This window comes from Bos mutus, chromosome 23, assembly GCF_027580195.1.
Source record: "Bos mutus isolate GX-2022 chromosome 23, NWIPB_WYAK_1.1, whole genome shotgun sequence".
In the NCBI taxonomy this organism is placed as follows: Eukaryota; Metazoa; Chordata; class Mammalia; order Artiodactyla; family Bovidae; genus Bos; species Bos mutus.
In genome coordinates this window covers 34,629,240-34,636,683 of record NC_091639.1, presented here as the reverse complement: position 1 = coordinate 34,636,683, position 7,444 = coordinate 34,629,240, and the positions used below count along the sequence as shown (strand labels likewise).

General features: G+C 54.2%; 1 long non-coding RNA gene across 8 annotated transcripts; it reads right to left on the bottom strand.

Moving 5' to 3' along the window:
- Positions 1-936: 936 nt before the first annotated feature.
- LOC138984891 (uncharacterized) lies at positions 937-6,270 on the bottom strand. Of its 8 annotated transcripts, none has more exons than XR_011462127.1 (5): positions 5,819-5,894; positions 4,101-4,186; positions 3,214-3,311; positions 1,609-1,875; positions 937-1,471 (listed from the first exon to the last, which is right to left on the bottom strand). It is a non-coding gene; the product is annotated as an uncharacterized lncRNA (long non-coding RNA). The 8 variants fall into 8 exon arrangements; XR_011462133.1 differs by having other exon boundaries at positions 937-1,288; XR_011462128.1 differs by having other exon boundaries at positions 937-1,220.
- Positions 6,271-7,444: the final 1,174 nt, after the last annotated feature.

Here is a 7,444-nt window from a genome sequence, read left to right as displayed (position 1 = left end):
ATGGGCAGGTGTGCTCCGAGACGGTATATTATCCAGGATTATGAACTGTAACAGGATAATCTCTCTAATGTAATTCAAGCTCTCGACATGGCTTATGGCTCCTTAATGTACCTCAGACTGAAGAATTACAAGAACATTCTCCCCCAAGCTCCCCCATGTCCCCTCCCTCCCTCCTCTGTCAACCCCTAAATGATTTAGTCAATAGCCTGAAGCCAGATCTTGGCATTTAGTCATAATTCAGTGCAGTTCAGTAAACATGATGGGCAAGGAGCTTTCTCTGCCTGCCTTCTTCCACAAAGGCCTCTCTTTCCTCCTCCCCCAAAATCTATCCCCCAGGGACAGGCTGGGATGCAGGACAATGCAGGGAACTCAGCTCCCCAGGACTCACCTCAGCACCCTCTCTGGGCACCAAGGCTTAAGCTGCCAGGCTTAGGGTCAGGAGCGCCAGTCATTCAGCAGGGTGGTCCCTGGACTTGACACCCTCCAGACTGAGAAGATATCTCCAGAGCTACAGACTAACCGGTCCAGGAATCTTAGGATGCTCTGGTCCTGGGACTCCACCCTGTAAAACTCATGCTCTCGGGGAAACATTCAAATCTTCTGTAAGCTATACCACAAAATGTTGTGCCAAGCTTTATTTTCTATAGTTTTGCCCCTCCTGGGGAAAAAATAAAAAAACGTCCCCCAGAGAGGTGTGGTCACCAAACCAGAAATCAGTCTACTGACAGAGCCCCTTTCACTGCACAGGTGATGATCTCGTCACTCAGATGGGTCTTTTCTAATAATAGATTGCATTTATTGAGCACTTACTATATCGCTGGGCATTTTCCTAAGTACATCACATGATTCATTCGTATAAGGCTTCCAAAAATCTCTGGGTGGGAACTACCGTTTCCCCATTTTACTGATAAGAAAACAGGCTTAGAGAGGTGAATCTGAGGCCACAGATCTATTTATTTTATCTTATTCATTTATGTTTGTGCTGAGTCTTCATTGCTGCACACCGGCTTTTCCCTAGTTGTGGCGAGTTGCAGCTACTCTCTAGTTGCAGTGTGAAGGCTTCTCATTGCTGCAGCTTCTCTTGTTAAGGCATTCAGGCTCCAAGGCGTGGTTGCTCTGCGGCCTGTGGAATCCTCCCATACCAGGGATAGAATCCGAGTCCCCTGCGTCGGTGGGCAGATTCTTTACCGCTGAACCACCAGGGAAGTCCCACAGATCTACTGAGTGGGGAAGCTGGGATGTGAACCCAGGCAGCCTGGCTCCAGAGCCCGCATTCCCGACCACTGCTCTGCAATGTACAGGGTCATACAGCACTTGAACCCGGGACCCAGTGTGCTCCACGCCCGATCCCAGGCTTTCTCTATCCACTTAGCATCCTGCTGATGAAGCAATGGGACACAGCAACCACGTCTTTCCTGGCTCTTGGTCCATTTTCACAGTGGCCCTCAAGCCCAGCTTTGCTTTCCAATCCCTGCAGTGATCAGAAATCCAGGCCTCCCCTCAACCAGCCAGTGAGCCAAATGAAGCTATTTGAAAGCCCCCCAGCTCAATGCAGGCAGGCAACCCCTCTTCCTCTGCTGTATTCTTTGTGTCCATCACCCAACTCACCCTTTACTTTAAGCATAAAGCTAGAGGCCCCTCCAGGCTGCCAGGATCCAAGGAAGCCAGCAGAAATCTCCTCTGTGGTAGGAAAGGGCTGCGCGTTGCAAGGACTTCCTCCCAAAAGCAGCTCAATAAAAAAGAGATAGTCTCACGGGCAAGTGTTCTGTCTGTCTGTGCCTTCTGTATGCACCATGATGGTCTTTCCTCAATGTTCTTCTTGACCTTGGCAAATCCCTTGGTCCTTTGGTGACTCACTGTTATCTCTAAAGTGGGCTAATAATAGCAAGAGCTAAATTAAAAGATGTAGGTTAGAAAATTTTTGGAGAAAGCAGTCCATACGTGCAACTGCAGCACACACACCACCATGCACACACCGCTCTGGCTGAGCTGGTCGTTTAGATGTGGATTTAGTTGTGCCCCCAGCCTCATCCCTGTAACCATACCCCAGTAAAAAGAAAAAAATCCAGGTGAGTGGTATATCTCTGATTTCTGGATCCAGGATACACTAACTCAAGTTATACCAGCCTCTCTGGCTACAGAGCCTTTGGCATTTGTTAATCTTTGCTCTGGGAGAGACTACTGCTTAGTCTGAGGTCCTTAGGAGGGATGCTGCCAGATATAGAGGGAATTTGCAATATACACTGTTCATTGAGTTGGATTGCATATGGTACCTGGTGTGACAGAATGAACCCAGCATAGGAGTGTATGGACACCTAAGTCATGGTCCTGCCCCTAACTTCCTTTTCCCTGAACCTCAGTTTCCTCATCTGTAAAATGGGGTCTGGGAGGAGGTCCCAGGTCCCTTCTAGACTAACATTCTGTTTCAGGATGTACTTCCTTTGCAGGTTTGCCCTGATCCTTTCCCAGGTCTTCAGGTCCTTCCGGCTCCCTCTTTGTGGTCAGTCTGGCCCTATATCTTATCAGAGACCTGTTTTGTTATTCCAGGAAATGCCACAAGGGGGAGCCTTCTTAGGATGTCTGGGGTCAGGAAGGAAGCCTAGGCCAGTAAGTGCAAGGCTATGGTGGGAGTCAGCCAGTCCCAAGGGGCTGCAAGACCCAGATGGAAAAAGAAAGTTGGGAGAACAAGGGAGGGGGCTGTAAGCTACAAAGACCATATTCCAAGCTCCTGAAGGACTGAGACCTTGCTTTGTGTTAATTCTTGTCTCTCTGTCATACACTTGTAAGTGCATATCTCATTTGATCCTCAATGTACTCCATGAGTCATACAGTGTGGGTGAAATTATCTGTTGCCTCTACAGTTGGGAGAACTAAAGCTCAGACAGGCTCCAGGCTCACCCAGGGTCACACAGCCAACCTGGACCAGATCTGTTGATGGCCCAAGTGTCCTGTCCGCTGCCCAGGTCTCCTCCGGGGTCTTGCCCCAGGCTGGACACATGGGAGACCTTCAGGGATGCTTCCTGAATGAATGAGTAGGTGCTCTGGGTGAGGCTGCAACCTCCGTGCATAAGCGTCCTCTGGTAACACCTTGGTTCCGCTTTCTACCCCTTGCTCTTACCTTCCCAAATCACAGCGTTCATCTCTTACCACATCACTTCCATGATCCAGAAGTGCTGGCACTACGGTCATGCCGTCACCAAAAGCCCTACTCACCTCTGTTTATCTTTCAAGTCTTGCTCGGGTGTGTCACCTCCTCCAGGAAGCCTCCTTTGACATCTGCTCCCACCATGGATAGAGTTGCAATCATTCTCCTGTCGGCCCCCCAAATAAGCTTCCTGATTACAACACACCAATCATTGTTTAAAAGTTATTAGATACTAGTCTGAGCTCCCCCAGAAAGGGGACTGAGTCTAATTCATCTCTGACTCCCAGTGTCTATAAAAGCTCAGCTCAGCCATCGAAGACTCATTTTGGGTACTGCCCCCTTCTCCCTCTACAGTAGTGCCTCTGCCCTGGGGACCCTCTGGTAAAGGCATCTGAAGTGCATTTGGCCTGAACAAATGAATGACTGGTGAGCGCACTCCTCCCCGCTTTTCTCTCCCGACCCCTCAAGTATCAGGAAAGCTGACAATTCCAGATTTCTGAAGATACTTCAGAACCCTCCTCAGCCCACCTTCAACCCCTCTAAACCCCTCCCCTTGGGGCTATTTTATACAGAAGGCATTCCCCATGGCTTGGCTGGAATCCCCCATGGGACTCTCAAAGCTGAGGGGACTTTCATTGGATCCAACTCACTTGTACAGGTGAGAAAAGTAAGGTCCAGAAAGGGAAGGTGACTGGGTCGTTCCTTCATTTACTCATTCATTCAACAAATATTCACCAAGTGCTCACTATGTGTGAAACTCTGGTCTCCGTCTGAGACATTTTTTTTTTAACTAAGTGGACTTTAAAAATATTTATATGTTCATGTATGTGTGTATTCAGCTGCATGGAATCCTAGTTCGGCATATGGGATCTTGTGGTACATGGGCCATAGCATGTAGGATCTTAGCTCCATGACCAGGAATCGAACCCACCAACCAGGAATTGAACCCACTTACCTTGCATTGGAAGGCAGATTCTTAAACACTGGACCACCAGGGAAGTCCTGAGCCAAGACTTAAAAAAGTCTCTGACTTCATAGCATCTACAATGGAAGAGACAGACAAACAAATTAGCAGGTAAAGCATGTAGCCTATATTAGATGGTGATAAAAGCCACTGAGATATGCAAAGCAAGGGAAGGGAGATGGAGAGCCTGGGGGTATTGGTTGGTGGAGGGTAGAAAAGAACCTTAGCAAAATGAATGAGAAAGCACTGTAGGGATCTGGGAAAAGATTGTTCCAGGCAAAGGCAATAGTAAGTGCAAAGGTCCTGAGGCAGAAACATGCTGTCCTGCCTGTACAACAGTGACTGGAATAGATAGAGTGAGGGGGAGAGGAGTGGGAAGGAAGGGCAGAGCACTGATCAGATCCTCTAGGGTCTTTGAAGGACCCTTTTCTCTGAGTGAGATGTGCACCCACTCGATTTTTGAGCAGAAGAGGGACAGGCTCTGACTTTGATTTTAAAAAGATAACCCTGGCTGCTCTGCTGAGAACAGACTGAGGGGACAAGGGATGCAGGGGGACAAGAGGGGCTGCGATATTCCCCGGCAGGAGAAGCTGGTGGGTTGGACCGGGGCCGGGGTGGGGAAAGTGGTGAAGGGTAGCAAGCAGATTCTGGACATATTTTGAAGGTAATGTAAACAAGATTCGCTAAAGCATTCGGATGCATGACAGAAAAAGAGAGGGGTTGAGAATAATTCTAAGATTTTCTTCCCGAGCAACTGGAAGGATGAAGTTGCCCTGTTCGGAGATGGAAAAGACAAAAAGGAGCAGGTCTGGGGGAAAGATCAGAATTTCAAAGTTGAACACGTTGAGTTTGAGATGCCCACTAAACGTTCAGGTGGAGATAGGAAACAGGATTGACAAGCCGGCAGGTCAGGAGAGAGATTACGGGAGAGCTAAGAGAACAAAAACAAAATCTCAAGCCTCCCGACTTGCCACAGTACAGAAAGGACTCTTCCCGTGGGTTGGAGAAGTTAAATACCTGCGCTCAAAACCTAGGGCGCAGGGAAAGGAAATACGGTAACCCTGCGCGCACGCCCCCACCCCTCAGTAGTGCCAACTATCAAGCAAGAGCAGGTCCGGGAGAGGGGGTGGCTATCCTGGGGCTCTTAGGCGAGACCAGAGGGGGCCAGGGCTCCGCACACACACACATCAGGGGCGGAGCGGGGGCCGCTCGGACTCGGGGGCGGATCTTCACTGAGGTCTGGGTTTCTTCTCCCGGCAACGGTCTTGACTCGTTTCCTTGAGTCACCGTCAGATATTTATTTAACCTCGTGGTTCAGCCTCCCTGGGGCCAGCAGGAGGGATGGAGGCAGGGCGGGGGAGGCTGGAGGAGATGGGGAGCGAAAGGGGAAACATTTTCTTCCCTCCGACAGGCCGCGGCTGCCTCGCTCCTACGTGGGGTCCTCAGACCTCCGGGGTCCCACCCCGGGGCCCTCAGACCTCCGGGGGTCAGCCAGCTTCTAGGAGTTAAGGGAAATAAGGAATCACGCTGGTCCACCCCCACCCCCACCCCCATCGGTTTAAGACCAGAGGAAACCTGGGGAGGAGTAACTAGTCTAACGGCCTACACTGAATCCGAGGCGGTGCCAGGCTGCCAGTCTCTGGGGTCCCCCATTCCTTGTCCATCCAATGAGCGCCCGAGGCCCAGCGGTGCCAGGGGAGCCCACAGACCTCTGAGTTCTGACCAGCCTCCTGTCTGGGCTAGACACTTCACCTCCGCGCGCCTCCGCTCCTCGGTCTGTAAAAGGGAGTCCTTACTCTTACCCCGCCTTCCTTGACTTGCTGAGGGACAAATAATGTTTTAAAAATACCAGCTGCCAGTTGCCGAGCGAGGCTGGCACCGTCCTGGGCGCCTCGACAGGGCCTACTGTTCAGCCTCGCACACCCCGCCGCGGTCTAGCCAGTGAGGATGGGGGGCTGGAGAGAGGGGCGCGGGGAGGTCAGAACCCAGCTCTCGGGTCAGAAAGGAACCCCCCCTTACCTCCCCCGCAAAACCACGTCCCCCGCCCCGGCCTTAACCCAGGGGTCGGTGCTGGGAGCGCTGGGGGCGGGGAAGCTGGAGGCCCAGGGGGAGCGGAAGTCACCGCTCGGAGGCCCCACTTCCCCTCCCCCCAGCCGGCCCCGGGGCAGGTGAAGAGGGGACCGGGCTCCGCTCCAGGTGGCGGGGCAGCGACGGGGGTGGGGAAAGGCAACAATAGCACTTTTATTTGGGACTGTTTGGTTCTGAGCGGGTGGGCGGAGGAGGAGGCCGACGGGGCTGCGGGGGAGAGGGGTGGTGAGCGGCATCTGGCGACACACCTGCTCCTGCTTAACCCTGTGCGTGCCGGGGCCGGGCGCTCGGCCGGGGAAGGCGGGCGGACGGCGGGGCGACGAGCCCCCGGCAGGGAGTGCGCGGCTGCCGGGAGGGCCAGCCCCCGGGCTCAGGGCACGCAGGAATGGGGACCCCTGTAAGGACCTGGGGGAAGTCTCTGTCCCTGGGACTGTGCCCTAGACCGGGGCTGGCCTCGCGCGCAGCCCAGGGCTCGGGCGTCGGCTTCCCCAGAGCGCCAGCTCGCCTCGGGCGGGATCGGGAAGGCGAGGGGTGGCTCCAGGGCCTCTGCGCGGATTCCCTGCCGCCCTCTGGCCGTTCCGGGAAACCGGCCTTCCGGAGGCGGCGCGGCGGCCACGGCTATGCCAAGGGCGCGGGGCGCGGGCCAGGCCCAGCGGGCGGCCGCCGGGCGGGGGAGCCTCTAGCTGGGCGCGCCCTCTCGCGCTAAACGCTTCCAGGCGCGGCGCTGCAGGTGAGCTGGGCGCCCGACGCTCCCCACCCCCTTCGGGGCCTCGCCAACGCTCCCTGCCCGCCGGAGCCCGCGCCGTCGAGCCCGGCGCTGCACCTGCCCGCGCCGGGACCCCGGCCCGCCCGCGGACCCCCACCCCACCTCCCAGCCCCGGGCTGGCGCGCTCGCCCGCCGTACAATCGGAGCTTGTTTGTGGGCGGAGGAGCCGCGCCGGGTGCGGCGGCCCCGCGCCAGCCCACTGATCCCATAAAATATTATTTGTGTTTAAAAATTCCAGTAATTGGCTATGCAGCCGCTTTTTCCGAGCCCTGTGCCAAGCTCAGTAAAATCGCAGTCCGGCTAGAGTTATTTTCATCATGCAAATTCCCATTTCTGTAAACAGGGTTAAAGCCCCTGGAAGAGGCTGGGTTGGAACCAGGGAAGAAAAGCAGACGGTTGTGTTCCCGAGTCAGGGAGTTAGTCAAACTCGGTCTCCATTCCTGCGGTGACCTGGGTAATTGGGGAGAGCTATTAAGATAAT